This window comes from Hylobates moloch, unplaced genomic scaffold (genome assembly GCF_009828535.3).
Source record: "Hylobates moloch isolate HMO894 unplaced genomic scaffold, HMol_V3 SCAFFOLD_19, whole genome shotgun sequence".
Lineage (NCBI taxonomy): Eukaryota > Metazoa > Chordata > Mammalia > Primates > Hylobatidae > Hylobates > Hylobates moloch.
This window is the reverse complement of record NW_026652294.1, coordinates 46,953,701-46,973,525: the sequence shown is the minus strand read 5'-3', so window position 1 is coordinate 46,973,525 and position 19,825 is coordinate 46,953,701. Positions and strand designations below refer to the sequence as shown.

At 44.3% G+C, this 19,825-nt stretch overlaps 1 protein-coding gene across 1 annotated transcript in view; it reads left to right on the top strand.

Moving 5' to 3' along the window:
• Positions 1–19,825, top strand: part of PIGL (phosphatidylinositol glycan anchor biosynthesis class L) — a 106,901-nt gene that overhangs the window by 28,715 nt on the left and 58,361 nt on the right. The gene's annotated exons all lie outside the window — the stretch shown is intronic.

The following is a 19,825-nucleotide window of genomic DNA, read 5'->3' as shown; positions in this document are numbered from 1 at the left end:
TGATTGATCAGAGATGAAATCATGGGGAGTCGAAGCTCTCTTCTTGGGCTGAGTCAGTTCCTGGGTGGGGGACCACAAGATCAGATGAGCTAGTTTATTGATCTGGGTGATCCATCAAGTGCAAGGTCTGCAAAATATCTCAAGCACTGATCTTAGCAGTTTAGGGAGGGTCAGAATCTTGTATCCAGCTGCATGACTCCTAAACCATAATTTATAATCTTGGGCCTAACTCGTTAGTCCTACAAAGGCAATCTAGTCCCCAGGCAAGGAGGTCTGCTTTGGGAAAGGGCTGTTACCGTCTTTGTTTAAACTATGATCTGTAAACTAAATTTCTCCCAAAGTTAGTTCATCCTATGCCCAGGAATGAACAAGGACAGCTCGGAGGTTAGAAGCAAGATGGAGTTGGTTAAGTTAGATCTCTTTCACTGTCTCAGTCATAATTTTGCAAAGGCAATTTCAATATTAATAATCATGTGTTTTTTCTCAGGCACTCCATTTGCCCAATGTCCTGCCTGTGCAGTGTCTGCTTTGGCCCAGTAATGCAAATTTTTTCAGGGACAAATCTGTTTTGGAGATCTTGGTTATTAAGATCTTTACTCTGATAGAAAGCAATGTGCATTCAGTACACTCCTCAACTTGGGATGGGGTTACATTTGGATAAACACTTCCTAAGTTGAAGGTATAGAGTGGGGAGTTTTTGGTTTTTGGTTTTTGCTTTTGAGACAGGGTCTCACTCCGTCACCCAGGTTAGAGTGCAGTGGCAGGATCATGGCTTACTGCAGCCTCCACCTCCTGGGCTCAAGTGACCCTCCTGCCTCAGTCTCCCGAGTAGCTGGGACTACAGGCACACATCACCACATCCAGCTAATTTTTTTGGTAATTATTTTAGAGACAGGGTTTTGCCACATTGCATAGGCTGGTTTTGAGCTCCTGACCTCAAGCAACTCACCCACCTCAGCCTTCCAAAGTGCTGGGATTACAGGCGTGAGCCATCACACCCAGACTAGAGTGTGTTTTTTGTTGTTCTTGTTGTTTTTTTAAGACGGAGTTTCGCTCTTGTTGCCCAGGCTGGAGTGTAATGGTGCAATCTCGGCTCACTGCAACCTCTACCTCCTGGGTTCAAGCAATTTTCCTGCCTCAGCCTCCCAAGAAGCTGGGATTACAGGTGCCCACCACCACATCCAGCTAATTTTTGTATTTTTAGTAGAGATGAGGTTTCACCATGTTGGCCAGGATGGTCTCAATCTCTTGACCTCGTGATCCGCCCGCCTCGTCCTCCCAAGAAGCTGGGATTACAGGTGTGAGCCACTATGCCTGGCCCATATATATATATATATATATATATATATTTTTTTTTTTTTTTTTTGTATATATATATATTTTTTTTTTTTTGAGACGGAGTCTCAGAGTCTCGCTCTGTCACCCAGGCTGGAGTGCAGTGGCACAATCTCAGCTCACTGCAAGCTCTGCCTCCTGGGTTCACACCATTCTCCCACCTCAGCCTCCCGAGTAGCTGGGACTACAGGCACCCGCCACCATGACCAGCTAATTTTGTTTTTGTATTTTTAACGGGGTTTCACCATGTTAGCCAGGATGGTCTCAATCTCCTGACCTTGTGATCCACTCGCCTCGGCCTCCCAAAGTGCTGGGATTACAGGAGTGAGCCACTGTGCCCGGCCATGGCCCCTATATTTTTTATATATCACATGAAGACCATGTAGCTTCAGCATCACTCCCCTACGTGTGAAATGCTATAGTAGAGGGATAGTAAGCCTGTTAAAAGTAAGTACTTCAGGCTGGGTGCAGTGGCTCACACCTGTAATCCCAGCACTTTGGGAGTCTGAGGCAGGTGGATCACAAGGTCAAGAGATCAAGACCATCCTGGCCAACACGGTGAAACCCTGTCTCTACTAAAAATACAAAAATTAGCTGGGCATGGTGGTGCATGCCTGTAGTCCTAGCTACTTGGGAGGCTGACGCAGGAGAATCGCTTGAACCCGGGAAGCAGAGGTTGCACTGAGCCAAGATCGCGCCACTGCACTCCAGCCTGGCAACAGAGTGAGACTCCGTCTCAAAAAAAAAAAAAGTAAATACTTCAAGAAGCCAGTTTGAAGATTCAAGAAAAATGCCTCTTAGTCTGCTTGGGCTCCCTTAACAAAATACCATAGACAGTGTGGCTTAAACAATAGAAATTTATTTTCCCACATTTCTGCAGGCTAGAAGTCCAGATCAAGGTCTTGCAGGGTCACTTTCTGATGAGGACTCTCTTCCTGGCTTATTGATGACCTTCTCGCTATGTTCTCACATGCTAGAAAGAGATTCTCTCACTCTCTCCTTCTTTCCTCCCCCTTCTTAAAAGGCTACAAGTTTTATTGGATTAAAGCCCCACTCCTATGACCTCATGTAATCTTAGTTACCTCCTAAAACCCTATCTCAAAATAGTTACAATTAGTGGTTAGGGCTTCAGCACATGAATTTGTTGAGGACACTGTTCAGTCCATAGCATTCCATCCCAGACTCCCAAATTCATGTCCTTATTTCATGCAAAATACATTCATCCCATCCTAACAGCCTCCAAAGTCTTAACTCATTCCAGCATTAACTCGAAAGTCCAAAGTCTCATCTAAATAGCCTCACCAGCTGTGAACCTGTGAAAACAGACAAGTTATATATTTACAAAATACAAGGAATGGAGAGGCATAGGATAGATATTTTCATTCCAAAAGGGAGAAATGGGTGACAGGCCCCAGGCAAGGCCAAAACCTAGGAAGGTAAACTCCATTAGATCTTGAGGCTTGAGAATAATCCTCTTCGGGTCGATATTCGGCCCTCCAAGCCCTCTGGAGCCTGTGGTGGGAATGGTAGTCCTTCTGATCTCTGGATAACTTTTGAGGTTATTCTTCCATTTTCTTGAAGGACGACGCATGTTTGCAGCCAGATAGCTCTGTTGTCTGGTCCTGTAGACTCAGTCCAGCAGACTTCTTTCATCCCACCCGATTTTTTCTTTTTCCTGGCTGTTGTTGAGGTGGTTGATTACATGTGTGGTTCACACCCATGCTAATCTCCTCATCAAATGGTTGTTCAGTCACACCAGAGTGCTCTCTTCAGAACAAGCTTTCTCTCTTTTTTTTTTCTTTTTGAGATGGAGTCTCATTCTGTTGCCCAGGCTGGAGTGCAGTGGCACGATCTCGGCTCACTACAACCTCTGCCTCCGGGTTCAAGCGATTCTCCTGCCTCAGCCTCCCAAGTAGCCGGGATTACAGGCACGCACCACCACACCCGGCTAATTTTTGTGTTTTTAGTAGAGACAGGGTTTCAGCATGTTGGTCAGGCTGGTCCTGAACTCCTGACCTCGTGATCCACCCACCTTGGCCTCCCAAAGTGCTAAGATTACAGGCTTGAGCCACTGTGCCCAGCCTCAAGCTTTCTCATTTTTTTACAATATGGACAGGCTGAAAATTTTCCAAAACCTTTACGTTCTGGTTCCTTTTAAACATAGCAATTCCTTCTTTATCTCTCAACTCTTACATTTTACTATAAACAGTCAAGAGGACCCAGGCCACACCTTCAAAATTTTACTTAGAATTCACCTCAGCTAAATATCTAATTTCATCCTTCACAAGTTCTGTCTTCCACAAAACACTAGAACACAATACAGGCAGGTTCTTTGCTTCTTTATAATAGTGATCACCTTTTCTCCATTTTTCAATATCTTATCTCATTTTTCTCTGAGACCCCATCAGAATGGCCTTAAAGACCATATTTCTACTGACATTCCATTCATGATTGTTTATGTATTCTCTGAGAAGATGGAGGTTTTCTCTCCAGCTCTCCTTTTCCCTTCCTGAGTCCTCACCAGAATCACCTTTAATGTCCATATTTCTACCAACCATTCCTTCCTGGCAGTCTAGGATTTTTCTAGCATTCACCTCAAAACTCCTCCAATCTCTATCCATTATCTAGTTCCAAAGCCACTTGCACATTTTTATCTATCTGTTACTTCACAGTACTAAAATCTGTCTTAGGCAGCTTGGGCTGCCAAAACAAAATACCATAGACTGGGTGGCTTAAACAACACAAATTTATTTTCTCACAGTCCTGCAGGCTAGAAGTCCCAGATCAAGGTCTGGCAGGGTTGGTTTCTGGTAAGGGTCCTCATCCTGACTTGCACATGGCTGCCTTCTCACTGTGCCTCATGTGGTGGAGGGACAGAGGGAGATAGATCTCTTCCTTTTCTTATAGCACCACCAGTTCTATCAGATTAGGGCCTCACATTTATGGGCTTATATAACCTTAATTGCAGTAGTCCTCCCTTATCCACAGTTTTGCTTTCTGTGGTTTAGGTTACCTGCAGTCAACTGTGGTCTAAAAATATGAAATGGAAATTCCAGAAATAAACAATTTATACATTTAAAATGTACACCATTCTGGCTGGGCACAGTGGCTCTCTCATGCCTGTAATCCCAGCAATTTGGGAGGCCGAGGCAGGTGGATCACCTGAGGTCAGGAGTTCAAGACCAGCCTGGCTCAGCTGGTCTTCTCCTGCCTCAGCCTCCCAACCTGGCTCAGCTGGTCTTCTCCTGCCTCAGCCTCCCAAGTAGCCGGGATTACTGACATGTGCCACCATGCCTGGTTAATTTTTGTATTTTTAGTAGAGTCAGGGTTTCCCCATGTTGGTCAGGCTGGTCTCGAACTGCTGACCTCAGGTGATCTGCCCACCACCTTTGTCTCGCAAAGTGCTGGGATTACAGGCATGAGTCACCATGCCTGGCCGATACTTAAAATCAACACACTTATTGTGTCTAATTTATAAATTAAACTTCATCATAGTTGCGTGTGTATAGGAAAAAACATAGTATATATAGGGTTCAGTACCATCCGCTATTTCAGGTATCCACTGGAGATCTTGGAACATAACATCCACAGGTAAAGGGAGGCTGCTGTACCTAAAAACCTGCCTCCAAATACAGTCACATTTTGGGTTTAGGGCTTCAACCTAACATGAATTTGGAGGGATCACAGTTTAATCCATAGCAACACGCAACAGTCAGTCTTTCAGCCTCTCATCTCTTAACCCAGAAAAAGCAGAGCTTTGGAATCTTACTTTAGATTATTTAGATAAGTCAAAGAGAAGAAGGAAGGGGAAGAAGAGAAAGGGAAGTTTTACAGAGGACCTGTACTCGTAACAATAACAGTAAATATAAAACTACTACTGTCAGTGCCAAAAAATATATATATAATCTTACTTAATCCTCAAAATAGTCTAATTATTTTTCCCATCTTACAGAGACATAGTGAGAGGTTGAGTAATTTGCTCAAGGTCATCCAGCTAATAACTGGTAGAGCTGGTATTTGAGCTGATGCAATCTGGCTGTAGAGCATATGCTTCAACCACTGTGTTTTCCACCTACTCCATGCTTGACACATGCTTTCACAAAGGCAATCTCATTTAATTCTTAGACTAACTGCACAAGATAGGTTTTATTTTCTTTTTTTGTTTCACAGGAAGAAACTAAAGCTCAGAGAGATTAAGAGAATCTTTGTGGTCACACGTTTAATAAATGACAATGTGAGGATTCAAAAACAGAAAAGGAGATGGAATAGATTCTGACTTTCTTCAGGGAAGCAGATCACCACTTTGTTACTGTATTTGAAAGACGAGCTGGGCACAGTGGCTTGTGCATGTAATCCTAGCACTTTGGGAGGCCGAGGTGGGAGGATCACTTGAGCCCAGGATTTCAAGACCAGCCTGGGCAACATAGACCCCATCTCTACAAAAAATAAAACTAACCTGGTATGGTGGCGTGTGCCTGTGGTGCCAGCTCCTTGGGAGGTTGAGATGGGAGAATCGCTTGAGGTCAAGAGGTCAAGGTTGCAGTGAGCCTTGATCACGCCATTGCACCCCAGCCTGAGCAACGGAACAAGACTCTGTCTCAAAAAAAAAAAAAGAAAGAAAGAAAGAGCAACATGGGTTTATGAGTACATTTAATTGACACCGTATAGAATCAGCTCTATTTTCCCCTTGTTCTGAACTTCACTGCAAAACATTTAGCCAGAGGAGCTCACCCAAGTAAATCCCTCAACCAATCAGTTAAAGAGGGGGGAAAAAATCTAGTTCTCAAGAAAAGAAGGCATAATCTCAGTCATAAGACCACTATATGGGGACTTTTGGCAACTTTACCCAGTACCTTAACATCTAGTATGATGTTAAAATGCATGCTGCACAGATGTTAACAGATACCTATTCAGTACCTAGAATGACACTGTGCTAGATGCTGAAGAAAGAGAAGAGCAGTGAAAGGTATAGGAAATGAATAATAGGTTTTGCCATGACAGTCATTGCTGCTGCATTTGTGGACAGCTATTTCATTATGCATGTGTTGAAGGTCAGGCCTAGAAAGGAGATTAGAGACGCTTTCCAGAATACTTGGGAACTATATGTGATTGAGAAATGCAGCCAACAGATTTGGTATTCATTTGTTGCTTTTGTGCTTCTTAACATATTATGAAGAATCTATAGAATTATTTTATTTATATTTAAAAAACAAAAACACAAATTTCTGTACGTGCAGATAATTTATTTCTTTTTTCCTTTTTTTTTCTTCTTTTTTTTTTTTTTTTTTTGTTGAGACAGAGTCTTGCTCTGTCGCCAGACTGGAGTGCAGTGGTGTAATCTCAGCTCACTGCGACCTCCACCTCCCAAGTTCAAGCGATTCTCCTGCCTCAGCCTCCCAAGTAGCTGGGATTACAGGCACATGCCAACACGCCCAGCTAATTTTTGTATTTTTATTAGAGACCGTGTTTCACCATGTTGGCCAGGATGGTCTCTATCTCTTGACCTCGTGGTCCACCCGCCTTGGCCTCCCAAACTGCTGGGATTACAGGCGTGAGCCACCCCACCCGGCCTCTTTTCCTTTTTTAAATAGCACTAAGACAAGACAGGTAGCATGCACAGATAATTTCTAAAAGGATAGGTACTAAACTTTTTAACAGTAGCTGCTACTTAGTTGGAGCCAGGGAAGAGGGATAATCACTTATTAATTCCACATGAATCTGTGTAGGTTTTTTTTAGTAAGCCTTTATTACTTTTAAAATTATATACATATAATTATAATTATATGTATATAATTTTAAAAACATATATATAATTTAAAAGACTATCCTACATAACTAATAAAACTTTCCTCCCTCTCTACTCAACTTCTAGCCATCCAAGTGAATGCTAGATTAGAAATAATTCTGTGTACATTTTGGTAATATTTTATTTGATAAGTTCAAAGCATAGAACAGAGTTCCTTTAAAAGATAACAATGCCTTTAAACCTTTTTATAAACACTGTGGTCTTCTCATGGGCTTCTTTCTGGAGGATGAGTGGGGAGTAACCCAGGGACACCACTCCTAAGAGCTTAGACTAGAAATGGTGGGGGAGTCAGAAGAGGACTGTTTATGGTGAAATAAAACAAAGAAGGCTGGGTGCGGTGGCTTATTCCTGTAATCCCAGCACTTTGGGAGGCCGAGGTGGGCGGATGACCTGAGGTCAGGAGTTCAAGGCCAGCCTGACCAACATAGAGAAACCACATTTCTACTAAAAATACAAAATTAGCTGGGCGTGATGGCGCATGCCTGTAATCCCAGTTACTGGGGAGGCTAAGGCAAGAGAATAGCTTGAACCCGGGAGGTGGAGGTTGCAGTGAGCCGAGATCACACCATTGCACTCCAGCCTGGGCAACAAGAGGGAAACTCCATCTCAAAAAGAAAAACAAACAAACAAACAAACAAAAAAGGTAAAACAAAATCCCTCCAATTAAAACCCATGCCTATTAAAGTGCATGGGGGCCCAATGACCTATTATTTGGCAAAATTTGAAGGTCTAAAAGCTGTTCATGGTCAAAGAAACAGTTTATAGTTGAGGTGATGGATGTGATAAATAGCCTGATTTGATCAACCTACAGTGTATACTTACATCAAAATATCACATTGTACCCCATAAATATATACAATTATTACTTTTTTAAAAGGTTTTTAAAAACTTTTTAAAAATACACACAAAAAGCAGTTTGTGGTCTAATTTCTTTTTCCTTGCTCAGCCTCATCTTTTAGCACCTGTTTATACACATATCACCTCTATTCCCGTAACAAAAATACGTAGAACTGGCCAGAACAGTGGCTCATGCCTGTAATCCCAGCACTTTGGGAGACCAAGATGGGAGGCTCAATAGTTTGAGCCCAGGAATTCAAGACCAGCCAGGGCAACACACCAGACCCTATCTCTACTAAAAATTAAAAATTAGCCAGGCATGCTGCACACCAGTAGTTCTAGGAACTTAGGAGGCTGAGGCAGGAGGATCATTTGAGCTCAGGAGTTCAAGGCTGCAATTAGTGATGATCATGCCACTGTACTCCCACTTAGGTGACAAAACGAGACTTTGTCTAAGAAAAAAAAAAAATAGGTAGGATGTCCCAGTACCCCAATCTATGTCTCTCCTCTCCATCTCCCAGTCCATATTTAAGCTGTGCCTCAAATATACCATGCTGTCTAATGCATCCACACCTTTGCATGTGCTAGTCCTTCCTCTAACACACTTCCACATTTTCCAACGCCCTTCATCTTGTCCCTCTAGCAACCTTCTGTTTATCCTTCAAAAGAATTATCTTAGATCCCATGGCATCATCCCTGATTTGCCCCAGGTTTTCTTGGACACTTTTGTTACATTCCCGTTGTTCCACTGTATTCTAGCATATACACTAATTTTTTTTTCTTTTTTGAGATGGAGTTTCATTCTTGTTGCCTAGGCTAGAGTGCAATGGCATGCTCTCGGCTCAATGCAACCTCTGCCTCCCGGGTTCAAGTGATTCTCCTACCTCAGCCTCCCAAGTAGCTGGGATTACAGGCATGCGCCACCACACCTGGCTAATTTTGTATTTTTAGTAGAGATGGAGTTTCTCCATGTTGTTCAGGCTGGTCTCGAACTCGTGGCCTCAGGTGATCTGCCCACCGCGGCCTCCCAAAGTGCTGGGATTACAGGTGTGAGCCACCACACCTGGCATATACATGAATTTGTTTGTTCCGTTTGTTTGGTTGGTTTTTTTGTTTTGTTTTTTTTTGAGATGGAGTCTCGCTCTGTCACCCAGGCTGGAATGCAGTGGCACTATCTCAACTCACTGCAAGCTTCGCCTCCCAGGTTCACGCCATTCTCCTGCCTCAGCCTCCTGAGTAGCTGGGACTACAGGTGCCCACCACCACGTCCGGCTAATTTTTTGTATTTTTAGCAGAAACAGGGTTTCACTGTGTTAGCCAGGATGGTCTCAATCTCCTGACCTCATGATCCGCCCACCTCAGCCTCTCAAAGTGCTGGGATTACAAGTGTGAGCCACCGTGCCCAGCCCATATACGCTAGTTTTTTACTGTAGGCCATAAGGCTCTTTGAACCCTCGATATATAGTACTTGCTCAATTACGTTTGTTTAGTAAAGGAATTATTCCATTTGCACCATAAACTCTCTTCCTGTGGCCAGCATATGAATGTGTGGTCTCTAAGAACTTGAATGATGCCTAAGCTATCTAACCCACTTTCCTCAGTTTTTATTTACCCAGAAATTGAAGTTAGCAAACTAATTTCTGAGTCTTAAGTGAAATTGTTTTCATTTTATTTAAAGTTACCCTTGACTTACATAGTTTTAATCTTCTGGAAAGTTCTTCTTTTTTCTCTCTCTCTCTTCCTGTTCCTGATTGCCACACTGGATGGAAAGTTCTAAATGAATACGTAGGTTTGAAAGTATTTTTCTACATCTATTTATTTTGCCATTCTATAGATTTGGCTCCATTGTGCCAAGGTTTCAGCACAATAAAAATCTGATTTCTCCCAGTGCTTGTCTTGACATCAATGTAGCATTAAAAAGTCCAAGACTTTTACAGACTAATTTAAGTTGAACAAGGAAATAGAATCTAGTACCTACTAAGAAACAAATGGGCCTGGCTTGCTAGCAGTTCCTGGAAGTCATTGTGTTTTCCAATAAATCCATGCAAATCGTAACAGGGAAGGAGAAGCCACAAAGCAGAGGCTGGGACTGTTGGGATCATGTTAGTAATTAAAGTCTCTCTCCTCTTGAGGCTCAGTGAGAGCCTTCCCTCTACAAAAAAAACAAAAAGACCATAGCTTGCTGCCAAAGTGGATCTGACCACACGTCCTCTCACTCTAAGAGATTAAAATAAAGCCTCCTGCAGTCCTTTTCTCCAAATACACAAAGAAGTGACTGGGCTGAGTCTCAAGGGCACAGTTCCAGTCCCTGTTGGCAAGAGCAGGGCAGGGCTCTGGTTCTCCCAAAGGGTGCAAAGGACAAGAATGTTTCCTAGAAAAGAAACCAGGGAAGGAGACCAAAGTAGACCTAGCTGATATGGAGCTATTATGTGAAAACTGAAAGCTGCTTCGATACTACTTCAAAGCCAGATTATTCTGGGAACTGAAGGGAGACTGAGCCTTCAAGTAATATGACTAGGGAAGTCAAGTACAAAAAAAAAGTGAGACCAGGAAGGAACAAAGCATGCATTTGGAGCTAATACCACTCATTGGAAGAGGTTGCTTGGAAAAGGTTTGCAAATACCACAAAAATGGGATTCAAAGTGTCTTTATGTATTGTGATATTCATTGCAGCACTATTTATAATAGCAAAAAACTGGTAGAAACTGAAACATCTAGCAGTAGGTGAACTGTTTTATAGCCATGGTCTAGAACATTAAACCACAATTTAAAGTTTTCTGTGCATGTTTAATAACCCAAGATGTTCATAATATAATATTGAGGGGTTTTTTTTGTTGTTTGTTTGTTTGAAACGGAGTCTCACACTGTCACCTGGACTGGAGTGCAATGGCATGATCTCGGCTCACTGCAACCTCCACCTCCCGGGTTCAAGCGATTCCTCTGCCTCAGCCTCCCAAGTAGCTGGGACTACAGTCGCGTGCCACCACACCTGGCTAATTTTGTATTTTTTAGTAGAGATGGAGTTTCACTATGTTGGCCAGGCTGGTCTCAAACTCCTGACCTCATGATCTGCCTGCCTCAGCCTCCCAAAGTGCTAGGATTACAGGCGTGAGCCACCGCGCCCAGCCATTTTTCACCCTTTATATTTGTTTTTTGTTTGTTTTGTTTTTTGTGTGTTTGTTAGTTTGTTTTTGAGACAGGGTATCACTCTGTCACTGGAGTGCAGTGGTGCAGCCTCGACTCACTGCAGACTCTGCCTTCTGGGCTCAAGTGATCCTCAGCCTCCCAAGTAGCTGGAACTATAGGCATGCTCTACCACACTAGGGTAATTTTTGTGTTTTTAGTAGAGACGAGTTTTGCCATGTTGCCTAGGCTGGTCTTGAACTCTTGGGCTCAAATGATCTGCCCACTTCAGCCTCTCAAAGTGCTAGGATTGCAGGCATGAGCAACCATGCCAGCCAGCCTCTTTTTAAGACCCTCCTCCTGATCATTTGAGTCCAGGAAGTCAAGGCCGCAATGAGCCATGCACTCCACTGCCACTGCACTCTAGCCTGGACAACAGAGTAAGATCCTGTCTCAAAAAAAAATTAATGTCCTTAAAAAACAAACAACAGGCCAGGCACGGTGGCTCACGCCTGTAATCCCAGCACTTTGGGAGGCTGAGGCAGGTGGATCACCTGAGGTCAGGAGTTCGAGACTAGCCTGCCCAACATGGTGAAACCTCATCTCTACTAAAAATATAAAAATTAGCCAGGCCTGGCGGCGGTCACCTATAATCCCAGCTACTCAAGAGGTTGAGGCCGGAGAATCGCTTGAACCCAGGAGGCAGAGGTTGCAGTGAGCTGAGATCACACCATTGCACTCCAGTCTGGGCGACGAGAGCAAAACTCCATCTAAAAAAAAAAAAAAAAAAAACCCAAACAAAAAGAACACTAGTTGCCTCTGAAGATGCCTCTGAGGCTCAATTCTGAGGGAATTCTATATCCTTTTAAAAGTCCAAGGTGCAGCATGTACCAGATGGCTGTATGCCCTCCTCTTTCTGGGGCAGGGTTGACAGTAATAGGCAGGAATGTATCATGTTTTGTGGTTTTCAGCAGTGGTTTTTTTTTTTTCTTTCTTAATAGAAATTGATGCTATTTAATTTTTATACCTTTTGTTGTTGTTTTTAATGGGGTTTGAGAGAAGAGAGTAAAGTGAAAATGTCACTAGTCCTTTAATTAGAAGTCCATATTTCCGCCGAGCACGGTGGCTTATGCCTGTAATCCCAGCACTTTGGGAGGCCAAGGCGGGCGGATCACTTGAGGTCAGGAATTTGAGAGCAGCCTGGCCAACATGGTGAAACCCCATCTCTACTAAAAATACAAATTAACTGGGTGTCGTGGTGGGCACCTGTAATCCCAGCTACTTGGGAGGCTGAGGTGGGAGAATCGCTTGAACCTGGGAGGCTGAGGTTGCAGTGAGCTGAGATAGCGCCACTGCACTCCAGCCTGGGCCACAGAAGCAAAACTTCGTCAGAAAGAAAGAAAGACAGAGAGAGAGAGAGAGAGAGAGAGAGAGAGAAAACTCGGAAGTAGACTTTTTTCCTTTTTTTTTTTTAGATGGAGTCTCGCTCTGTCGCCCAGGCTGGAGTGCAGTGGCGTGATCTCGGCTCACTGCAACCTCTGCCTCCTGGCTTCAAGTGGTTCTCCTGCCTCTGCCTCCCAAGTAGCTGGGACTACAGGTGCCCGCCACCACACCTGGCTAATTTTTGTATTTTTAGTAGAGATGGGGTTTTGCAATATCGGCCAGGCTGGTCTCGAACTCCTGACCTCCTGATCTGCCCGCCTCAGCCTCCCAAAGTGCTGGGATTACAGGCATGAGCCACAGCACCTGGCCTCTTTTATTTTTATTTATTTATTTATTTATTTATTTATTTATTTATTTATTTATTTATTGAGACAGAGTTTTGCTGCTGTTGCCCAGGCTGGAGTGCAATGGTGCGATCTCAGCTCACTGCAACCTCCGCCTCCCGGGTCCAAGCAATTCTCCTGCCTCAGCCTCCCAAGTAGCTAGGATTACAGGCATGCACCACCACGCCCAGCTAATTTTATTTTTAGTAGAGATGGGATTTCTCCATGTTGGTCAGGCTGGTCTTGAACTCCTGACCTCAGGTGATTGGACTGCCTTGGCTTCCCAAAGTGCTGGGATTAAAGGTGTGAGCCACCATGTCCAGCCTGGAAGTAGACATTTTTTTATTAACCAAAATGAATTTAGTTAGCTCACCATTGCCTCTACAAAAATTGTACTGGGACCAAAAACTTTGTATATGAGGCAACAAATTTTCTAAAATGCAAATCTTAAAGACAAATAATGTTAGTGTCCAGAAGCAAGGTTATTGGGTCAGTCTTTCAGATTATCTCCCCATAACACCAAGTTCCAAAAAACAATTTCTAGTCATTTGTGGGATGTTCCAGAGAGCCCTTGGGACAAGTAAAGTTGCAGCTGTTTGTGTGTGTCGTAATTCAAGATGATGTGTTGCTACATCTACTAGTTTGGTGCAACTGTTATGATCAGATAGACCTAGTTCCTTAAGGCTGAGACACAACTTAACAGGCTGGTTTCTGTAATGGAAGGATGAGTAGGCTTTATTCTGTTTTGTTGCTTTTTTTTCTTTCTTTCTTTTTAATAATACATTCTAAGCCTCGATCCTGGACTTTGCAGGAAAAATAAAAAAGAATAATACATTCTACCCTCACATACAGTCAATTGATTTTCAACAATGGTGCCAAGACAATTCAATGGGGAAAGAATACTCTTTTCAACAAATGGTGATGGAAAATCCACGTGCAAAATAATGAAGTTGACTTTGGGAGGCCGAGGCAGGAGGATCATTTGAACCTAGGAGTTTGAGAACAGCCGAGGCAACAGAGTGAGACCCTGTCTCTATTCAAAAAAAAAAGAAAGAAAAAAGAATGAAGTTGGACTCCTCTCTCACACGACACACAAAAATTATCTCCAAAAAAAAGTCTAAATATAAGGACTAAAACTATAAAATTCTTGAAAGAAAATACAGGAATCTTCTTGAGCTTGGATTTGCTGATGATTTTGATGGCAGCAGCGGCCTGTTTGGAGTGGTGGCTACTGCCATGACACCAGCATTTGGGGGGGCTGGTGGGGGGGGGTGGGCATGGCTGGGGCTGCACACTCCATGGAGCCAACGGGAGCCAAGAACAGGTGGGAGCCCCACTCCCTTCCAAGTTGGCAGGGCCGGTGCAGCTGCAGCCAACCAGCTGTGGCTGTGGACCCAGGCATCCCTGCACTCCTGACTCAGGAAGCCCCCTGCCCCCACAGGCTCAAAAATGCCTGTTCCCACTGCCTGGCCTCTTCCTGCTCCTGGTGCCCACTCCAATTTTGGAGCAAAGTTCAGGCTGAGCCCAGGCACTGTCACAACCTGCCACAGTGTGCACATGCTCAGGGCAGCACTGATACACCAGCCCCCTGCCAACTTGGCCCTCTCTGGGCTTTGGGCAGAGATAAGCATAAGTGGGAGGCCAAGGGGGTGCTGAGGGCAGCTCACCATGGGCCTGCAGGCACCCCTTGGCACAAACAGCCTTGGTGCCATGGGCACTTGGATGGCAGATTGATGGCAGCAGGAGGCAGACAGGCTCGTGGACTGAAAGGGGCAGGTGCCCGGTGAAGCCCCACCTTCAAGCCAGTGACAGTCTGAAGCCTGTGGGCTGGGCTGCCAGTTCCATGGACTGGAGTGAGAACTTATGGTGCTTTTTCTGGACCCACCCATGGCGAACCATGGACCAATTCAGCACTCATTTCCTCCCCTCTGAAGCCCATAAAAACCTCAGTCTCAGCCAGACTCAGGCACACAACAGGAAGACCTGCCTGCTATTAGGAGCTACTCACTCCATGTCTCTTCTCCACTAAGGGCTGCAGAGATGATGGGATGATCTGCCTGCGAATAGGAGCTACCCACTCCAGGTCTCCTGTCTGCTGAGGGCTGCACAGACATTGGGATGACCTGCCTGTGGAAGGGAGCTACCCACTGCGGGTCTCTTCTCCTCTGACAGCTGGACACTCGTTGGGATGACCTGCTTGCAGAAAGGAGCTACCCACTTTGGGTCTCCTGAGAATGGTTCTGCCTCTCAATGAAGCTCCTCTCCACCTTGCTCACCCTCTAGTTGTCCGTGTACTTCATTCTTCCTGGACAGGGAACAAAAACTCAGAACCTGCCAAATAGCAGCTAAAAGAGCTGTAATACAGCTGGTCACAGTGGCTCACACCTGTAATCCCAGCACTTTGGGAGGCTGAGGTGGGCAGATCAGGAGGTCAGGAGTTTGAGACCAGCCTGACCAACATGGTGAAACCCCCGTCTCTACTAAAAATACAAAAATGAGCTGGGCGTGGTGGCACGTGCCTGTAATCCCAGCTACTCAGGAGTCTGAGGCAGGGGAATTGCTTGAACCCAGGAGGCGGAGGTTGCAGTGAGCTGAGATCATGCTACTGCACTTCAGCCTGGGCAACAGAGTGGGACTCTATCTCAAAAAAAAAAAAAAAGAGCTGTAGTAACACATAGGGCTGAAACACACCCCTCCACTTGCCACATTCCCAGCGACAAGAAGAAAAGAACTGCAGCCCTTTGGAGAGCCCAGCCCAGGCTGTTGCGTTGCCTGCTGGGCTGAGTGGGCAGAACAAACCCAGTGGGTGCAAGCAATACTCAGGCAGAAGGCGCCACCGGCCACAGAGGTTTCTAGCTGGCAAAGCAACACCTGAAGGATCCTGTGACAATTTATTGAATATGACACCAAAACAGTAATCAACAACAAAAAAATAGATAAATTGGACTTCGTCAAAATTAAAAACTTTTATGCATCAAAGGACACTATCAAGAGTGAAAAGACAATCTAAAGAATGGGAGAAAATATTTACAAGCCATATAGCTCATCAGGGATTGATATTCAGAATATATAAAGAAGTCTTACAACAAAAAGACAAAAAATAAGGTGGGCACAGTGGTTCACGCCTGTAATCCCAATACTCTGGAGACAGAGAGAATAATAATACATTATTATTATTGCTTGAAGCCAGGAGTTTGAGACCAGCCTGGAATTTGAGACAGGGATGATCCCTCCACCTCAGTACCTCCCAAGTAGCTGAGACTACAAGTGCGCACCACCATGCCTGTCTAATTTTTTTGTATTTTTTGTAGATATGAGGTTTCACCATGTTGCCCAGGCTGGTCTCGACCTCTGAGGCTCAAGTGATCTGCCTGCCTCAGCCTCCCAAAACGCTAGGATTATAGGTGTCAGCTACCAGGTGTGGCTCAAAAAGTAATTTAAAAATTATTAAAATTGCCACTGTGGCCAGGCACGGTGGCTCATGCCTGTAATCCCAGCAGTTTGGGAGGCCAAGGCAGGCAGATCACTTGAGGCCAGGAGTTCAAGACCAGCCTGGTCGACATGGTGAAATCCCATCTCTACTAAAAATACAAAAATTAGCCGGGTGTGGTGGTGCGTGCCTGTAATCCCAGCTACTCAAGAGGCTGAGGCAGGAGAATCACTTGAACCCGGGAAGCAGAGGTTGCAGTGAGGCAAGATCACACCACTGCACTGCAGCCTGGGCAACAGAGTGACACCCTGTCTCAAGAAAAAAAAGACAATCCAATTGAAAAACAGGCAAAGGACTTGAGTAGGCATTTCTCCAAAGAAGGTATCGAATGGGCCAAATGGCCCCAAATCACATGAAAAGATGTTCAACATCATAAGTCATTAGTGGAATGCAAATCCAAACCACAATGAGATGCCACTCACACCTACATAAATTTTTTAAAGGAAAAATAAAAGTGTTACTGTAAATGCTAAGAAATTGGAACCCTAATACATTGCTGGTAGGCATGAAAAATGATGCAGCCACCACAGAAAACAGTTTGGCAGTTCCTCAAAAAATTAAAAATAAACACCAAATACAAATGGTTTCTGTCTGTAACCCCAGCTACTTGGGAGACTGAGGCAGGAGGATTATTTGAGGCCAGTTCAAGACCAGCCTCAGCAACCTAGTGAAACCCCATCTCTAAAAAAAATAAAAATTAAAAATAAACATAGAATTACCACATGACTAGCAATTCTCTTTCTAGGTAAATGCCTAAAAGAATTAAAAATAATAATTCAAACAAAATTTTATATGAATGATCATAGCAACACTATTCACACTAGCCAACAGGTAGAAACAACCAAAATGTTTGTCACTGATGAGTAGATAAACAAAATGTATGTTAATACAATTAGAATATTATTTGGCCATAAAAAGGAATAAAATAATGATTGATGCTGTAGCATGGATGAACCTGGAAAACATTATACTAAGTGAAATAAATTAGACCAAAAAAGGTACATAGGATTCCATTTATATTAAATACCCAGAAGAAGCAAATCCATAGAAACAGAGTATATAAGTGTTTGCCAGGGGTTGGGAGGAGGGAAAAATGGGGTTTATTAAAATATGGTTTATTTGGGGGGGATGAAAATGTTCTAGGTTTGATAATTGATTGTGGTAATGGCTGCACAACTCTTTGAACATACTAAAAAATTGAATTGTACATTTTCTTTTATTTCATTGAGACAGGATCTCGCTCCCAAGCTGGAGTGCAGTGGCTTAGTCACAACTCATGGCAGCCTCAAACTCCTGGGCTCAAGTGATCCTCCTGCCTCAGCCTCCAGAGTAGCTGGGACTACAGGCACACACTACCATGTCTGGCTAATTCTTTTTATTTTTAGTAGATATGAGGTCTCACTATGTTGTCCAGTCTGGTCTCAAACTCATGACTGCAAGCAATCCTCATGCCTTGGCCTCTCAAAGTACTGGGATTACAGTTGTGAGCCACCACAACTGGCCAAATTATACACTTTGTTTTATTGTTTTGTTTGTTTGTTTGTTTTGTTTGGGGTTTTTGTTTTGTTTTGCTTTTTTGTTTTTTTTGTTTTTTTTAAACGAAGTCTCGCTCTGTCGCCCAGGCTGGAGTGCAGTGGCACGATCTCGGCTTAATGCAGCCTCTGCCTTCTGGATTCAAGCAATTCTCCTGCTCAGCCTCCCAAGTAGCTGGGACTACAGGCGTGCACCACCACGCCCAGCTAATTTTTGTATTTTTAGTAGAGGCAGGGTTTCACCATGTTGTCCAGGATGGTCTTGATCTCCTGACCTCAGATCCACCCATCTCGGCCTCCCAAAGTGCTGGGATTACAGGTGTGAGCCACCACGCCCGCCCTGTAAATATTGACAATTTTTTTTTTTTTTTTTGAGACAGAGTTTCACTCTTGTTGCCCAGGCTGGAGTGCAATGGCGAGATATCAGCTCACTGCAACCTCTGCCTCCTGAGTTCAAGCGATTCTCCTGCCTCAGCCTCCTGAGTAGCTGGGATTACAGGTGCCCCCGCCACCACTCCCGGCTGATTTTTTTTTTTTTTTTTAAGACAGTCTTATTCTGTTGCCCAGGCTGGAGTGCAATGGCACGATCTCGGCTCACCGCAACCTCTGCTTCCCGGGTTCAAGCAATTCTCCTGCCTCAGCCTCCTAAGTAGCTGGGATTAGAGGTGCCTGCCATCACACCCGGCTAATTTTTATATTTTTAGTAGAGATGGGGTTTCACCATGTTGGCCAGGCTGGTCTTGAACTCCTGACCTCAAGTGATCCATCCGCCTCAGCCTCCCAAAGTGCTGGGATTACAGGCATGAGTCTCTGGGTATGGCCTTAATTTTTTGTATTTTTAGTAGAGATGAGGTTTCACCATGTTGGCCAGGCTGGTCTCGAACTCCTGACCTCAGGTGACCCACCCTCCTCTGCCTCCCAAAGTGCTGGGATTACAGGCGTGAGCCACCGCACCCGGCTACTTTCCATATTATTGAAATGTGATGTAGTCATTTTCACATGACAACATGAATAAAGAGACAAACTTAGTTTTATAATGTTTCACATCAATTTATATAGTGCTGATAGTCCTTCTAAGATGGTAAAGGCCTTTGTGAGGAATCAGCCAACTGGCTGCAGAGTAGTGGTATTAATTTTTTCTGTATGAGAGGGGAAGTGACACTGTGTCATTGTGAGGTAACAGAAAGGGGTTTGGAGAAGAACACCTAGGAATAAGGGGAATAGTGTTACCTTAAGACTAACACTTAGGGATATATGGTAAGGTAACTAAGGGTGCTAATTAGGTCACATTCATAAATGGGTGGGGAGTGATGCAAAAGGGCACATAGTGAGCAAGTTATGGTCACGAGGTTATTTGGACAGATGATTTAGGGCTGGAGACTCCTGTGGGTGTTAACGTGATGACTGCATAGGTGCTCAAGACTGCCTGTGGTGGAGTATTAGTCCCCACAACCTAACTGGCACCAAGAATCAAGGAAACTAGGCCAGGCGTGGTGGCTCATGCCTGTAATCCCAGCACTTTGGGAGGCCGTGGCAGGCAGATCATGAGGTGAGGAGTTCGAGACCAACCTGGCCAACATAGTGAAACCCCTCTCTACTAAAAATACAAAAATTAGCTGGGAATCGTGGTGCGTGCCTATAGTCCCAGCTACTTGGGAGGCTGAGGCAGGAGAATCGCTTGAACCCAGGAGGCAGAGGTTGTAATGAGCCAAGATCGCACCACTGCACTCGCAGCATGGGCAACAGAGCAAGACTCCGTATTAAAAAAAAAAAAAGTCAAGAAAACTTTCTTAGAAACAGCCGGGGCTTAATAGTCCCAAAAAGTTAAGGAGAGTTTCTGGGCTTCAGACCCCACATTTCCCCCATGCCCTGAAGAGCATTACAGACCCTGTACTTTAAGAAGAGTAAAAGTCCTGAGTATCCTGTTAGGAATCAT